The sequence below is a fragment of the Dermacentor variabilis genome, chromosome 2, assembly GCF_050947875.1.
Source record: "Dermacentor variabilis isolate Ectoservices chromosome 2, ASM5094787v1, whole genome shotgun sequence".
Classification (NCBI taxonomy): domain Eukaryota; kingdom Metazoa; phylum Arthropoda; class Arachnida; order Ixodida; family Ixodidae; genus Dermacentor; species Dermacentor variabilis.
The window spans coordinates 124,043,058-124,059,582 of record NC_134569.1 but is presented as its reverse complement, the minus strand read 5'-3'; positions in this window follow the sequence as shown (position 1 = coordinate 124,059,582).

Genomic DNA, 16,525 nt, shown 5'->3' with positions numbered 1-16,525 from the left:
TATCGCACCTTTTGGTATGCTTTCAGGAGCCGTTGTTGGCCTCGCTTGGACGTTATTGAATCACGTGTGACAGCTTTGTGAATAGAGACCTTGATAGTCACAAATATTTCTAAACAGGCCAATTGATTTGAAGAAATACATTATAGCAGTGCATGGGAATTCGACATCAGCTTACATAATGGAAACGTACTAAAGAACGGCAGCTTGCGCTGGAATGGAGACTTCACAGCGGCATTTTCTTTTGCCTATCAAACTACAGCTATAGCAGAGACACGAATTTCACAGCAAGCGAGGTAGAAAGAGAGGAGGAATGGCAGTAGAGCGAGTGGCGTGGCGATCTGCCAAATCACCTTCGATTAACTTTTTGGCAAACTCCATCCCCCACAATTATGTCATTGATGTACGTGGGAGCAAGAAGAAGAAAGGGACAGGAAACCGAGGGTAAACTAAGGAGCTTACGAGCGTGCCAGAAAGGTGCGGTGAACGCTGGGATGTAGCAGTAATTTCCCGCCTTCGTTCATGGAAGTGTCGGCTTCTGGCAACGCAGCGATGGCCTTGTTCTTGTGTTTTTCTTTACGGATAATCCAACAGAAATAAAAGTAGAAGACCTCAATAGTATTAAAGAAGTAAATACTGAAAGCAATAAATCGAACTATTGGATGACAAAAAAAAAAAAAGGTGAACGAGATGGCGTTGTGGAGGCGCCCGGGATCTTACGACCGCCGTTTCCACCCTAAATCAAAGGAGGAGCTGTTTATTGCGGCTGCCGCTTTGTGAGCGGCTTCGATGGCCAAGAGTGGATTGCGAACGCACTGCCGGGGGTTGGTCGCGGGATAAGCTCGGCACTTGGCTCTGGTACGACGCGACGTAGCAAGCTGCAGTTTGTTCCACTGGTGCCAGGCTCCATTCGGTTCTTTTCCTTAGTCTTCCTGTAGCTTCCGATGCTCGTAACGTGGCAAAAGGGCAGTCTAACAAATAGCTTCCGCATGAAATGAGGTAATCTCTGTGCGGCCTGTGAAGATTACAACAGACGCAGAGATTACACGACAATAGACGCAGGCTCGGCGCATCCTGCGGCCGCTGCAACCGCACTCTACACAGTGTTCTGCCTCGACACCTTTTTGTTTTCCGACTTAGTTTTCTTTTATTGTGTTTGTCTGGCAACATTTCTCCTCATGATTCCTTTGCGCGATTATTGCTTTTGCTGCCCCAGCTAAAACATTAGATTTTTCTCGTTTCCTTCGCTCGCTAATATCTTACTCTTCGTGTTTCCTTTATTAGTTCTTAGCACGAATGCATGAACCGAGTCAATACAGCTGCTTTCGTAGTTCACGGGAAAGCAGGAAACTGAAGAATCAGATTTTTGTTTCTTCGAGTCACACGAAGCTATCAGATAGCGAAGTGAACCAAATGGGAAACGGAAAAAGACTGGTTTTATTAGAAATGTGCAAATAATAAGCAAAAAGCAACATGAAAGATTCCGAAAAGATCAACTGCCCTCCCGTGGGATCCGCAACCTCATCTTCGCATTACGCGTGCGATGCTAGGCAATCCACCACTTCACTTTATTGGATATTTGTGTATATGTGTGCAATATTAGCCCAGGGAGTGTTAGCCAGTGCCACTCATGGCTGTGACGTTGGAGACGGCAGATTCTTTTAACCACTGGCGACAATCCTCGCAGATCTTATATTAAAGAAAGCATCAAACAATATATAGTCAGTACGTATAATATGGAATATGTGTGTACGGCTCCTACCGGCGGCAAGTTGTCTTTTCGCGCACTTTCATTTCTCTTTACCTGCTCACTTTTGATACAATCAAAATCGCAGATTATGTATCCTATGCTTTACGCCGCTTCATTTTTTGTTAGTTTCACATACTCGTGTAAGTTATAGTGCAACACCATCTGTCGCGCAACCAGAAGAAAAATCAGGGGAAACAAAAGGCAGAATCGTTGGAAGGTAAACGATTGTAAAAACTCGGTTTTCTGCACCAATACTGCGCAGATTGCGGTGAACAACGTGTAAATTCACACCTCCATGTTAAATTTTTACCGCATGAATTTCCTTCGTGAGCACGTGCATGTACACACTCGAGAGTTTTTCCATTACCCCTCCTCCTCCTCCTCCTCCTCCTCCTCCTCCTCCTCCTCCCGTGTCAATATTGTTACGAAGCGACTGCGTGCAATCACACGGATGCTCGACAGTACAACGAAGACACTCATTCCGGCGTTGCTCTTGTGCGTGTATTACTTCAGCCCTCTTGCTTGCGCAATGGCTCACTACTGAAAATATATTTTAAGTGTGCGCCTCGCTTTCCTCTAACCTCCTTCACAATGTAAAACCAACAGGCGTGATACGAAGGCAATCATTAGGAAAGTGACTTTCTACTCAGTAAAGCGTATAATAATTGCGCATGATAAATAATTTGAGTTTGTTATCATAATTTTCATAGAGGCAAAGTAGAATGTAAATCCACAAGTGTACCTTCTGAAAGTGAAAACAAAACATGATGCACTGAGATGCTCCACCGATTCACAATAGGCTGTAAAATAGGAAAACTATGATTAAGTTCATTACGACATCACTGAAAAGTGATGGCGACACAGAGAAAAGAAGCACACAGGACACACACTGAACTAACAACTCACAGTTCAATGCAGGCTGCTAGAAATAAATGCAAGGAATTCAAGGAATGAGTAGTCTTTCGGAAAGTAACAAAACGTATTATTTAGGCACATGAATAAAAAAATGTGCGAAGTCATCGAGACTCTCCAGATAAAAAAAAAACATGAATTTGGCATTTTTGGTCCTTCCATCCACATGCTTGTATGCGAAGTCAGTCGTCTTGAAATAATTGTCTCAAGCCTGAAGTATGAGGGTGAGCCCACAGACGTGCCTTTGCTACTTATTCCTTGCATATTCCAAAGAAGTGTCAGTTGTTAGCTCAGTTCTTGTTTTTTTTTATTTGTGCGTCGCCGCCCATTTTGCGCTGCCGCCATAACGAGCCAGCGATTCCGCTATAACGACACCTGCCCCTCTTCTATGTTCCTTGATATTCTTGTGGATGCTATACAGCAACCGGTAGTAGAACGTTTTGTTGCAGCGATTAGCACCTTGGCGGCGTGTACGGTGCTTAGATTTAACCGCAAACATCGCGTTAAACGTAAACTAAAATATTCACAACTGACCCGCAGGCCTGCGCATGTTACCTAAAGCAATATGTTCGCCTTCGTCGTTGTATCGAACATATTCAATGCTTTAGAAAAATAAAAATCTGCACCGGCAGCTCAGTGGCTTTGGCATTCTGCTGCTGAACACAAACGTCACGGGTTCGAGTCCCCGTTCAGCGGCCGCGTTTCGATGGGGCCAGAGTAATAAAAAAGAATAACGCTCGTGTACCGCCCTCTGGGCTCAAGTTCAAGAATTCCAAGTGTTCCAAATTAATTCGTAGCCTCCCACTACGGTATCACACAATACCCAAAGTGCAGCTTCGGGACGATGTGCCCGAGGATTTAATTTGGAATATTGAGGGAGCCCTTAAATCCTAACGAATCCTAATGTAAATGTCGCAATCGTAATCCTAGTTGTGTATGCAAACACTCGTTCGATCGCATGGCTGCGGTCCTGAAGTCGTGTAAAGGGGAACACTGCATTAGAGCCGCTTGGAGCAGGCGCAGATCGGTCCGCTTTCAAGAGAAAGCAAGATGCTCTAGTGGATTTCTGCAGGCACACGAAGTCGGAGTCTACTGGAGCGTTGGCGCTCTTCGCATTCGTGTGACTCCAACATTCGAAGCCACCAGGAAATGGTATCGACTGCGTGGATCGCGCGAACGTGCACGTGACAAAGGCAAGCTGCAACAACGAAGCTTGAGGACGGCGAGTCAAAGCTCAGGCAAGCAGCGCTGGCCAAAGAAGGGGAAGGGGGTTGGGGAGCTAGCTCCCGGCCATGACTCGGCCGCATTCATCCCCTACGCTCCAGTCAGGTCCACCAAAGACTGTCCAGCTATGCAACACAATAACGTTAATTAATGCTTGTCGGTGTGGCCCCGAGCGTGGGGTGACAGCTGAAAAGAGGGTGCAGGAGGCCGGGGCTGGCAGGAAATGTAGGTGTCCGCAACAACGAATAGTGGAGGCTGAAAGAATGAAAAAGAAACAAGAAGAAAAATTCACGGAAAGAACACGTACGGAGAAGAGCGAGAAGCGTCGATGTGACTTGGAAGCTGCGAAAGAGCCTACAGCCAGTTACTGGTCTCGCGCACCCGCACACGCACGCACCAATGATCTCTCGATGCTTTGGTGAGCCGTGTTCAATTAATTACCCACCTTTTGCGGGAATGTCGCGTGCTCTGCTGGGGGCTGGTAGGTTACAGTGGGTCCGGATAATTTAGGTGAGCACTTGCGCACTCGGCGTCACCACCGCGTGTGCCCCGTCTCAAACGAAGGCACTGACAATGAGGTATATACTACTCATTTGGGCAGCGCTCGCATTTGTTTCCCTAAGCAGGGGCGACTGTGACGAAACGCATTCGCAGTCTCTTTCAATTATGATACGTTAACGCTTCCTGGCACAGCATATTGCCCTGTTTTTGATTTTCTAGTTTCTTTCTACTCTTTGACTGTTGGCTGAATTTTCTACTGCCGCCGCCGACTACATGACCTCGTCGCTTTTCACAGAAATTGTGTTCCAGAAAAGTTTGCAAAAAAAGAGGAGCCATTTAACTCTGTGAAAGTGTACGACTAGCAAAGCCGTAGCACATCACACAGTGTTAGGCAAGGGTACATGTATTTATTATAATCACTTGGTAGTCGCAGTGGCGACAGCTTTGCGATTAGTTTGCGCGCATTCCATCCCCGCTGCAAATACGGGAAAACCACGAGTAGTGGGTACTCCTAAGGAAAAAGCTGCCTACCGCGATGGTCAGCGAGGGTTGACTCGTGAGCGGGCTCGTCGTCACGGGGCCGACCCGGAGCTGCTCGCCAGAGAAGCCGAGTTTAAACGGCAGCGCCGGAAAGCCGATCCCGAAGTGCGCGCCCTAGTCGCGAAAACATATCGGCAGCGTCGGAATGAAGAAACCAGGCTCCGCGAATGAGAAGCTCTAGAACGGCGTCAACGTAGAGAAGCAACCATGCCGAACGGTGGAGCCATGCTCGCTTCAAGTGGTAATCCTGGATCAAGATTTTGATCAGAGTAACTGCACTCGCAACAAAAACACGGCAGAACACAGACAGAAAGTGTTGATACCACGCTTTGAGCGTATAAATACCAATCTACAAAGTATAGTATTTCGAATGAAATTCCCCCTGCTGTAATGCCTTATTGGCGATGCAGGTACTGAATAAACCTCACGCGCAAAAAATAAAAGAGCGGGAGAACCGCAAGGAAAGCACTCCCAGAGCATGCTCACCACGCGAAACACGCAAAAATAAAAATGAGGTGAAAGAATGGTCAAGCTGAAGATTTATAATACAGACTGCTTTCGAAGTTTGACTTGCATGATGTAACACTCGGTGTTACTAACATCGCTTCGCTGTTCGACCATCTTCACGGTCTGGAAGGGGCAGTGATGTTTTTTTTTTTCATTTCATACTGTAAGCCTCACACAGGCTCACGCAGGATTGGGTACGTATAATAGAAGCAAAGAGCGTCTAACAAAACACATGAAAATACAGAAAATGGAAGAGTTGCCATAGACTAAAGTAGTTAATATTGTTAACGTAACAGCTTTTGAAAATGTAGTGAGCGTCCTTTTATTTTGGAAAAAATAAAGATAAAAGTAACAAAAAAGCACATATACATATACTAACGGATACACATCTGTGTTCATATAGATGGGCATATCAGGAACAAACCAATTTCAAGAAGGCCTTTATAATGAAGGTTTTATCACTGAAAAAATAAAAACAAACATCTCGGGAGCGACAACTTTTTATCAGTTGCGTTTAGCAAAAGAATTCTTCAACTTTAGACATGAATGCGTCCGCTGATGAGACTCCTGCGCTTACGTTGTAGTTTATTCCAGTTCCAAGCAGATGAAAAAAAAACCGAATATTTGATTATATCACAGCTAGATAAAAAGGCGTTATACACTTAGTATGGTTGGTTCTGCTCGCGTGTTGGTAAGGTGGTCTGAGGTGGTTACTCTTGTTGATAGGTATGTTGTCGCGATAAGTGAGATATAAGAATTTCATAGCAGCGAGACGTCGATGGCTTTCCAGCGTTTGTATGGCGGCGCCGTTGCACCATGCTGTCCCGCTGTCACTCCGGGAGTGCTGAGAGTAAACGAAGCGAAGGGCCTTGTTTTGTATTCCCTCTAAACGTTTGGTCAGATCAGCTTGGTGTGGATTCCAGACTATGGGACCATATTAGAGGATGGAGCGCACGAGATATTCATAGCTTGAAAGCTTCACATTGGGTGGTGCTGTTGCTCGCTTTTTACAAAGAAAAGCTGACTTTCTAAACGCCTTCTGGCATATGTGTCTTTAATATATGTGTCCCATTTTAGCGTCGTTGTTCTTGTTACCCCCTAGTTTTTAAACGATTCCGTGCGAGCAACTGCTGATCCCATGATGTTGTAGGGGAATTGCAATGCCTTTTTTTTACGCGCTGTCGACATACAGGCAGTCTTCCTTAAGTGTATGTCCGTGCACCGTTCCTGGCACGAATTGGCGATACTAGATAACAATTTCGTTTTACTTGGTCGGCCTGCGTTCGTATTATTGTGTATATGATGCAGTCATCCGCTAAAAGCCTCACTGTCACTCCCAACTCAATAGGAAAGAGCATATCATTTACATATATTAAAAATGAATAGGACCTAATACATATAAAACTTCTTCAGATTGGGATTCTGCTTCGACCACTTTAACATACAGTCTGTGGTTGGAAAGGCATGCGCTTATCCATGATACTATTTTGTCTTCAATTCCCATGGCACTAAGTTTGTCAATTAACTTCCAAAGCATTAGCCTGTCGAACGCCTTGGAAAAGTCAATGAATATTGCATCAGCTTGAAGTCGAGAGTTCATCGCAGCCGCAAAGCCGTGTATCATTTCTAGAAGTTGCGTCACCGTGGAAAGTCCTTTGGGGAACCCGTGTCGTTTGGAGTACAGTAAGTTGTGTTTGTGGATGTATAGGTCATCTTTGTTAATTACATGTTTCGTATGCTTACCGCAAGATCTGGTTAGTGAAATGGGCCTGTACTACATGTTAACGATCAACTTCTTAGCGCCTTTATGGACAGGGATGACTTTTGCACTTAGCCAGTCTGTGGGTAGGGTAGAGGTTTGCGCGAGACGCAGTGAATATTTTGTCGATAAAAGGCATCAGTTGTTCTGCATGGTCCACAAACGTATTGGAAATATTGTCCGGTCCGGTAGACTTTTCGGCATCCATGTGCAGCCGCGTATGTAAGATACGTAAAATCAACCCGTTTTTTTTTTGTTCCATCAATCTCCCGAACTCATCTCCTCACCAACAAGCAACTCTCGGCGATAGAGACTGACAACGACGTAGGTTCACCTGTGCGGGTCAGTGCGAGGCCTCGGCCTAGCGCAGGTCAGCTAGCGCGTTTTAGGCGCTCCGGCGGCGTAGGCAAGCGGCTCATAGTGTGACACCTGAGTGCGAACTACGAACCCCAGAAAGAAATCACAACAACATAAGAATTTGTCCACCAATACATCACATTTACACACTGTTTAATACATTCGTACTAGTACTCAGACTTCGAAAGTACTGCCTCTAAGTTTCCCGTGGTCTATTATGCTGTGTACTGGCGGTCATAGTGTAAATATTTAGATGAACTGCAATTTGTTTAATTATGTTCGAATAGCAGTTATGCGTTACCTCGAGGTGCGCATACAAACTCATGTTAGGCAAATATGGGTTAATGACTGCTTATTTACACAAATACATAGGTATACAACCAGTTCTAAGAATGCGGCTATATTTACGCATAGGCCATCCTTATACACGTGTTGCGTAGTACTTCGGTTATGGTGTGGCGCTTGCTTTGTGCTTCGTGATTCTGATTCATATTGATTTGGGTCGGTGTAACGCAGTTACCCTAAGCCTTGTGCTCTCGCCAAGCGTTACTTTGGATCGTATAAAGTAAAATTATTCCATTCTGATTTTATCCAAATCTCCAAACGCCAAACTTGCGTAACCACCGATACAAGCATCGGGTGGAGACCAGCAGCGTTGTTCAAACAGACCAATGAAACGCTCTTCTCGTTTACAGGCGGTCATTTCATTTGCTTTCCAAGCGCCTAGGATTGGCTACTTTGAGAGGTTTGTCTTATCTATTTGGCTTAAAAAAGAAATGCGAAGAGCGCGCAGTAGTGGAGAAGTTCTAAGTGGTGCCGAGCTAGATCAGTGAAAGTAGATACCCGGACGAGGAGATTGGTGCCGGCGTCTCCATTTGGTCTGCTTATCCCGTGTTAACTTGCGGTGGTGGGTGGAAAATCATAGCGTTGTGTAACAGAACGTTTAAAATGCCAATTATATAGATCCTCGGTGAACAAAAGTAGGTAGAGTGATGTTGCATACATGATCGAAAGGGCTGGACAGTGTCATGGTGCCAAAAAAATTATTATAGGAAAAAAATGCATGCTCGTCCGCAACTCCGAGTGGCCCGTGCCAGAACCATCCGCAGGCAGCCATATTATATTCCTTTCGGAACGCGACAGTCTCCGGCTGTTGCGACAAACTTCCACTTTTGTTCGGCATGTTAATGTATGTTTAGCGCGCGTGTTACCTTGACGTGGTGAGATTCTGTGGCTTTTTTTGACGTTGCATGACAAACAGGGGAAGTTGGCTTAGCCCGAAAAATTGTGATCAATGGCGGATGGCTAGCGGCGAATATGGCGTAGAATTTCAAAGCATTTTTTTCTCTTGGTTAGCCTGATCATGCATAATCAGCATGTACAAGTGATATTAGATGGGTAGTTGCAAATTTCGTAATGTCGTGTAATGAACAAGCGAAGAAGGCGCAGCCCGAAAAATAATCGACCATGAAGGGCTAATGGCAGAGATGCAATAGAAACAAATAGGAATAGCTTTGGGCTATTCTTATCTATCATATGTCATAACCATGCTATTCACGTTTTCTTTTCTTCTTTTACCAAGCTACTAAACGCTTCTGCATGCCCCATCACTACCTTCGCTTACTAAGACCTTAGAAAACAATGCGTCAAGCCGTTACTAGTTCTAAGTTGGTAACTGATGCGACCTTTTTTCTAGCGGAGTAGTACTTTGCGGGCAACCATGGCAAGCACTTAACCCTGTAGCATTATACGAACACCACTTGATAGGATGTCTCTCACTGAAAGGTGGAACATGGGGTGCGTTACTGGCGATCAGACGTAAAAACCAATTTACGCAGTGAGAAGGTGCGTTGCTGACGATGAGTAGCTGAAAGTGGCCTGCACTAATGTCCCGAGTTTCTTTTTCTTTTTTGCTTCTAGGTGGGAGCCGTCGTGTGCAGGTGATAAAAAAAGTGACAGCACGGTGTTCTACAACTTAGCTTTCGCAAACCGCCGAGTTTACACTACCCTTGATTTCAACGTTGAAAACAACTGAACGTTAAGATCCGTCTAGTCGTGCAAGGAGTTCCTTTATATGTTTTGATTCACAGTCATGCCTTTGGCTGAGGCTGCCACTTAGATACGCATCTTTTATGACTTCAGTAAGCTTTGCCTTCTTTATTTAAACATAGCGGAAAAGCGAAACTGACTTTCGGGAGAGTAAATAAGTAGAACCGCCTTAGTATTTGAAGGTCGGGATGAAGAGAAAATTAGACACAGACGGCGTGAAAAGCCACTATTTCGGAAGGTAAAGAGAGTTAAGTGAAAAGGCTAGTTATAAAAATGAGTTGTCATATATGGAAGAGAATAGGATTCTTGCAATTTGTTGTTTTACCCTCTCTATAAGGACAGGTCATTTTAGCAGGAGCCCCCAGTTATCTGAAAAAAAGGGGGACTTCGCCTGTCTAAAGTCAAAAGAAGAAAACTTCACGAAATGCGAAATTCGTCACTTTATTTTTGCCATTGTGAGCTAAGTGCATGTTAAGAACTTCATGCATTACTATAAAAAAAAACCCTGTCTTGAAACACACGTATGCAACAGCAAATCGCGAGTCTGGTCGGAAGCAAAGACACCGCCTGGCTTTTAAAAATAAGATGTTATGGAGTAGCGTAGTCGAAGAAATCCTGTGCGGCACAGGTAAAATATGCAGGCTTGTTGGTAGTAAGAAAAATTTAATCGCCTTCCAAAGAAAGTGATCTGTGCTCTTTGGAACTCGTGTGTCCTCATATTCTCGGCCCCTAGCTTCATTTCCGTGGCTTTCAAAAGGGAGGTCTTCTTTGGTAACGTCGCTGGGTTTCGTGACCATGGGTGCTGCGGCCTGGCTGTTCCCTTGTCAAAAATGCCGACCAGTCACAGCAGAGTACGCGCTCCGCGCGCACCGCTGGGTTCCTTGCGCCACTACCAGATGGCACTTGCCTCCACGCATCCGCGGCAGCGGCCGCCGTGCGGGTGAGAAAAAAAGGAACCAGAAAGCTCGACTTCGCGCATCCGCGGTTGCACGGCAATGACGGAGTAAACACTTCTTACGGACAGAATCGATTAGAATTGCGCTACGTACGTATGCACATGCTGCCTCCGAAACCACGATGCTTCAAGGCGTCCGTCCTACTCGCTAGTAGTCCGCAAGTCCGCTTAACAAAAGGTTCCTTATAATTTGTGAGCCCCAAAACTTTTATTTGCATGCGTGCGTGCGGGCAATCGCGTTTAGATTGTTTATGCACTCACACAAAGCTTCACTGCTTATGCAAACTTGTTTTATCTGCTGCATTTTTTTTTGTTCTGAGATTTAGACTGATCCCAAGTACGCTATTATACCCGGTGACAGCAGCCGTGTTCACTGTCTTTCTCGCTACCCTGTTGTGCTACTGGCACACTAGTCGCCGTCATGATGTTTCTAAGCATAGAACATGAGGCGTTTCTTTCACAAAATAAGCTAACTGGTCGGCTTGAAACGATAGTACAGTGCCGTGACATAAAGTAAGCGACACAGGTATAATGCTTGACAGGTTGCGTAGGTTTGTTACTTGAACACAGGAAGCTAAGGGGCTTCTGGGTCAATGATAAAAAAGAATTTTAAAATGTGAAACATACTATGGCTATCCAAACGCTGGGCAAACTATGAAGAAATAACTGTTTGATACGTTTTGTCAAATTGGACAAGTAGTCATTATGGCTATATAGTAGCGTAAGACGGAGATTTGCGAAGATTTGCAATTGCTTGTGGTACAGAAACGCAAAGTAAGGTAGCAGACGTCAACCCGTGCGATACATGGCTGGTTGCAATGCTGATAAAAAGTGCGATACAGCGTTGCGGATAGTGAAAACAGAAGACATTTACTCCAAGTAAGCACCTATGCTAATCGATCTAAGCAAGCACATATCCCCCTCCTTATGTAATACCCTGAAAGGGGTCCTTAAGGGACAATAAAGTATGATGATGATGTTGATTATGATAATGATAATGATGATGATGCCGCTGATGATGATGATGCTGCCGATGATGATGTCGATGATGATGGTGATTATGACGACGACGACGACGACGACGACGACGACGATGATGATGATGATGATGATGATGATGAAAGTAAAGCCCCTTAGCAGCGACCAGAAACTGCTCCTGCAGAATAAATCGAAAAGCAAATAAAAAATGAAAAAAAATGAGAAGCGCGGAAGAGCGATCACTTTCTTTCCTTTTATTGTCACCCTTGTTTCGCGGAATTATTCCTCTAACCTAGAAGAACAGTATTTTGCCATCAATAAGTAGCGTCATCTGTTCTTACATGAAAGTGGTTGGAATGTCATTGAAAAGAACAGAAACACTATTTGGAAACTGGCAACTTAACTTAACCGGAATCGATGTGATAAACAAATAAAAATGCGATTTCATTGCAAGCATGAGCTTAAAAGAACAAAACAAATAGCGACCATACCGCGTTCTTTACTGGTACACACGTCGTATAAATACTGAATTGGGCAGAAGCAACACTGTTGTGCCGCATCCGAACAGACTCCGCGTACACACCGGCTTGGTTATTCAAGACTGGACGATGCGCTTTCCCGTTCGCTGCCTTCTGTGGTGAGGTCGCCAACATCGAACATTTCATTTGCATATGCCCGAAGTTTGACAGAGAAAGGAGAGCGATGGTCGACAGCCTGCAAAAGAATAGTCTTTCGCACAGCACTTTTGAAGACCGTTTTCCCCGGAGGGCCTGCGCCAATCAGGAAAGGAGCGCCAATTAGGAAGACGCGCAACGACTGCTGATTGCCTTCATTCTAGACACGGGGCTCTTCGACACCTGGTGACACACACATTGACAGTAATAGGAAGCTCAGGCGGAACAATTGCCGGCTATGTATGCCAGGCTAACACCGCCTGCGGCACCACCACCTATAAACACGGTGGCGTGCGCAATATAAGTTCAACGAATAAATGGCGGACTGGCCAAATAGGTGGTGCGCATTTATGGTTAGGAAAGCAAGAAGGGTCGTAGGCTACTGAACAACGCATTACAACGGAGGGCACCCATGCTAAAATATTCAGTCATCTCCGTCTATTCGCCGTTTCCTTTAACCAAGAGCATACAACTACCGAGTCTTGGTTTCCTCTTCAACATTGTGCCGAAAGAAGTGTAGGAGGCATTTTATTTGACTCTATTCGCTCGACTCTGTGTGGCACGTTTGTGAACGAACTCGTGAGGGCTTCCAGCTTGGGTTTTCTCAAGCGTTAGAACGTTACCTTGAATGAATTACACCTGCTACTTTGCCGTAAACCTAAATTTTAACTGTATAGTATGCCGTTGCCGCACGAAGAAAGGTCCAGAGAACGATGGTTTCAGTATGAACACAACCGCCTTCTTGGTGGGGTAATATCAGACAGTATAATAAGTATTTGAGGCAACAAGAACGTTGCGAGTATATACGATTGCATTAGATCCCCAAGCATAATTTCGAAGTGCAGTTTAGCATGTTTTGAGAGCGCATCTGTCGTTGTGTATGTCTTGAAGCTTAGTACTATTCTTTAGTAACGTCCTCAAGTATACAGCTGGCGATGAAAGCTTTCTGAAGAGAAGCGATCAGATCCAGGCAATAAAAAACATACTTGGAACAATGCTCTAAATACTACCTGGTTCGTTTCACTGGGCAATCATTACACATTTTGTTTTCTCTGAAACGTTTGTTATATTAAGTAAATCATCTTATTTTTTAAAATCACATCCTAAGTGTAATTTATGCTTAATTAGATTGAGAATATTGTAAACTCTAAAAAGAGCCCGAAAAACGGGGGAACAGCGTTAGTTACATCTCTCCGCTGGTGCAAAATTATGCTTTCATTGTTCTATCTTTCACAAAAAATTATAATCTCAAAAGAAAAGGAATTGAGAAAAAAAATGATCTATGAGCATGTGTTTCATAACGAAGGCATAATGGAAGTCTGAAGTTTGTACTCTCTGATTTTGGTTCTGATATGCAAGAAGACTCGTATAAATAATTTCTTTGTTCCAGTTCGGCATCATTTATTGTTTCGGAGAGTTAAATTGCATTAGGAAAGAAGCGGTGGAAGATTGCGTGCATCCGGGTTGCGTAATATGCGTGATAGGAGCAGCACGAATTAAAGCAGTGTGAAAGTGGAATTTAAACAGGAATCTCATGCGGCGATGATTCATTAAACTTGTAGAGAAATCTGAGTGAACAATTATTTGAAATGTGAGCAAAGTGGCTTGAAAGTTATGCATAAACAAGGAAACTCGACGTTCTCGTGTCAGAAAAATCAACACTGTATAATGAGAAGGGCTGAGGGCGTTAAAACCAATTACTCGAATGAAGAAAACACTTGGGATGAATGCTCGAGATATATATAAAAAATTGGAAGCGGTTTCAACAGATTGCGTAACAAAAGGGTGGCGGTATTACGTCTGTTCAGAAACCGAATTTGCTAGAAGTGAAAAAATTCAAGTGATGTTTGCGGGATTTTGGGGTGATAAGTTACAACTGACTAATAAGCGCTACGAATTTACTAAAGAGGTGCACGAACGTTTGATTGCGCACGTATGACGAAATGAATTCAAACGGTAAAGCAAAGCAGTGCACGGCTCAAGGAACCAACATAAAAAAAACAAGCTGCAAGAAACCTAGCAAACCAGAAAGAATGAATGAATGAATGTTTGACGTTTAATGGCGCCAGGGCGAGGTATGGCCAAAGACCGCCATGCTAGTGTTAATGAGTTCGTAGTGGTCTGATGGGTTCTGGGAGATTAATGTGACGTGGCAGTAAAGGGGCCTAAAGGAGTTGGTGTAGATTGCATGAAATCTGCGTTTAATAAAAGTATGGCAATGATTAGTGACATGTACTATGAACACTAAAATGCAATGAGAAAGAATCATGCAATATACAAATTATAACAGATGACAAGATTGCCTAGAGCACTACTGCCTCGCCAGAGCCGTTGGAATACAAGGGCTTAGATGCATGTGCTATACGAAACAATTATCACAGCGGCATCCTCTGAAGAGAGGAGGTGCTACGAATATGTGGGGCTACTAACATAAACCAGAAAGAAAGGAATAAAAATGTGATTAAAGAGAGCAAGAAAAGAAGAAAGAGAAAGAAATCAAGAAAGATATAAAGGAAGTAAGCAAACGCCGCAGAATTTGTGATCATAAATCCATAATAAAGACGCAGACGTAAATGAAACTGCGAAGTTTGATTTGCCAAAGGAAAAAATAGTCGTTATACGTACAAGAAGAATTTCAATGAAATGTGGTGCAACTACGATATGGTAACGCTAGATCTCTTCGTAGAATAATCTCTGTGAAAGGCACCGGCCATTTACTTGTTTTTGCATAAAGCGTTGTTTAAATACTGAATGGCAAAATTGTAGTTAATGCCAATGTGCTTTGTTGCAGATTTTCGCTATGAATATTTCAGAACTGCTGATGATGGTCTAAGAATTCCAAACCTTAATGAACCTTACAACGCTGCAAAAGCAAATTACTGCAATTGTCATGAGTTTAGTGACCTGACTGTTACCAGTTTGACTTGGAGTTCTATGACGGCGTGCCTTCCAATACGGCAACGAGAGGAAAGACGAGAGTGGCGCACATTGCAACGCCAACTTTTCCTCCATCGCGCACTTGTGAAGTATCTCAGGAACAAGTGAGGACATGCAGTTGTACATCGCTAGTAGTGAAACCCTGCATTGTTTCAGGAAAAGAAAACAGAAAGCAAAAGAGGTCTAGATTTCAAACCTGACTAATGGTACGCTGATCCCGCTCCTTTATTACTACTCTAGTTTACTGCTGCGTGGCATTGTATCGTACTAAGCATCGACCTTAAAGCACAACAGTGCCTCTTGTGCTTGAAAAAACCGAATTCGCTTTTTAAGCAACCATTACTCGACACGGGTGAATTTGATGATAATGATGATGATGACGACGATGACGACGACGACGACGATGATGATGATCATTTGGGATTTTTATGGCGCAGCAAGCCGTGCAGATTAATGCGCCAAGCACATGTTTTTCGTATTAGCTTATTTGTTTCAATGCTGTAAAATGGTGTAAATGGCCAAGTAAAAATATAAAATACGAAATGTGCTATAGTTCTCGTAGGATTCCTGTGGCTCTTAAAAAGTTAAAAGTATCTTCATATGGGACCAGGGGTTCATCGCTCAATAAGAACAAGGGATGGATAGGGATTCTTTTTTCGTGAAAAATCTTAAAATATCTTTCCCTCCATTTTTCTAAGCCAGGACATGTTATTAAAATGTGTAGCACGTTTAAATTTTCACCGCGGTGTTGGCAAGTTGGTTGTGGTTTGTTATTGATTAAGTAACTTTGTGTCAGCCTTGTGTGACCAATTTTTAACTGACATAAAATAACCTCTTAAAATCTTTGTCTGTGGCGACAACTCTGCCATTCTCGTAAAATAGGTTTTATGCAATGAAGCTTGTTAAGTTTTTCTTGATCCCACACTTTCTGCCAGTGTTTCTCAACTGCTATTTTTAAAGTCGCGTTATAATCTTGCCAAGGTAGGCCGACATCATGTAGCTCCACATCTGTGGTATGGGCTGCCATAAAATCTGCATTTTCATTCCCGGGAATACCTACATGACTAGGAATCCTGCAGAAAGTGACATTTAACGCTCTCTTGTGACATGTGTATTGATTTTTTATTTTCTTCAGTGGATTATTTCTATATGGTAACCTAGATGCGAGAGCTTGAAGAGAGCTCAAGGAGTCACTAAATATAACAGATTGATTATTTCCTCTTTTCAGGATGTCTTCAAGAGCTAACGAAATGGCATGAAGTTCTGCAGTAAAGACAGTAGCCTGACTTGGAAGGCTCATTTGTTTTTCAAATTGATTTGATGTCACATCAGCGCCAACATTGGCATTGCTTTTTGTTCCATCTGTAAGATATTTCATGCAAAAC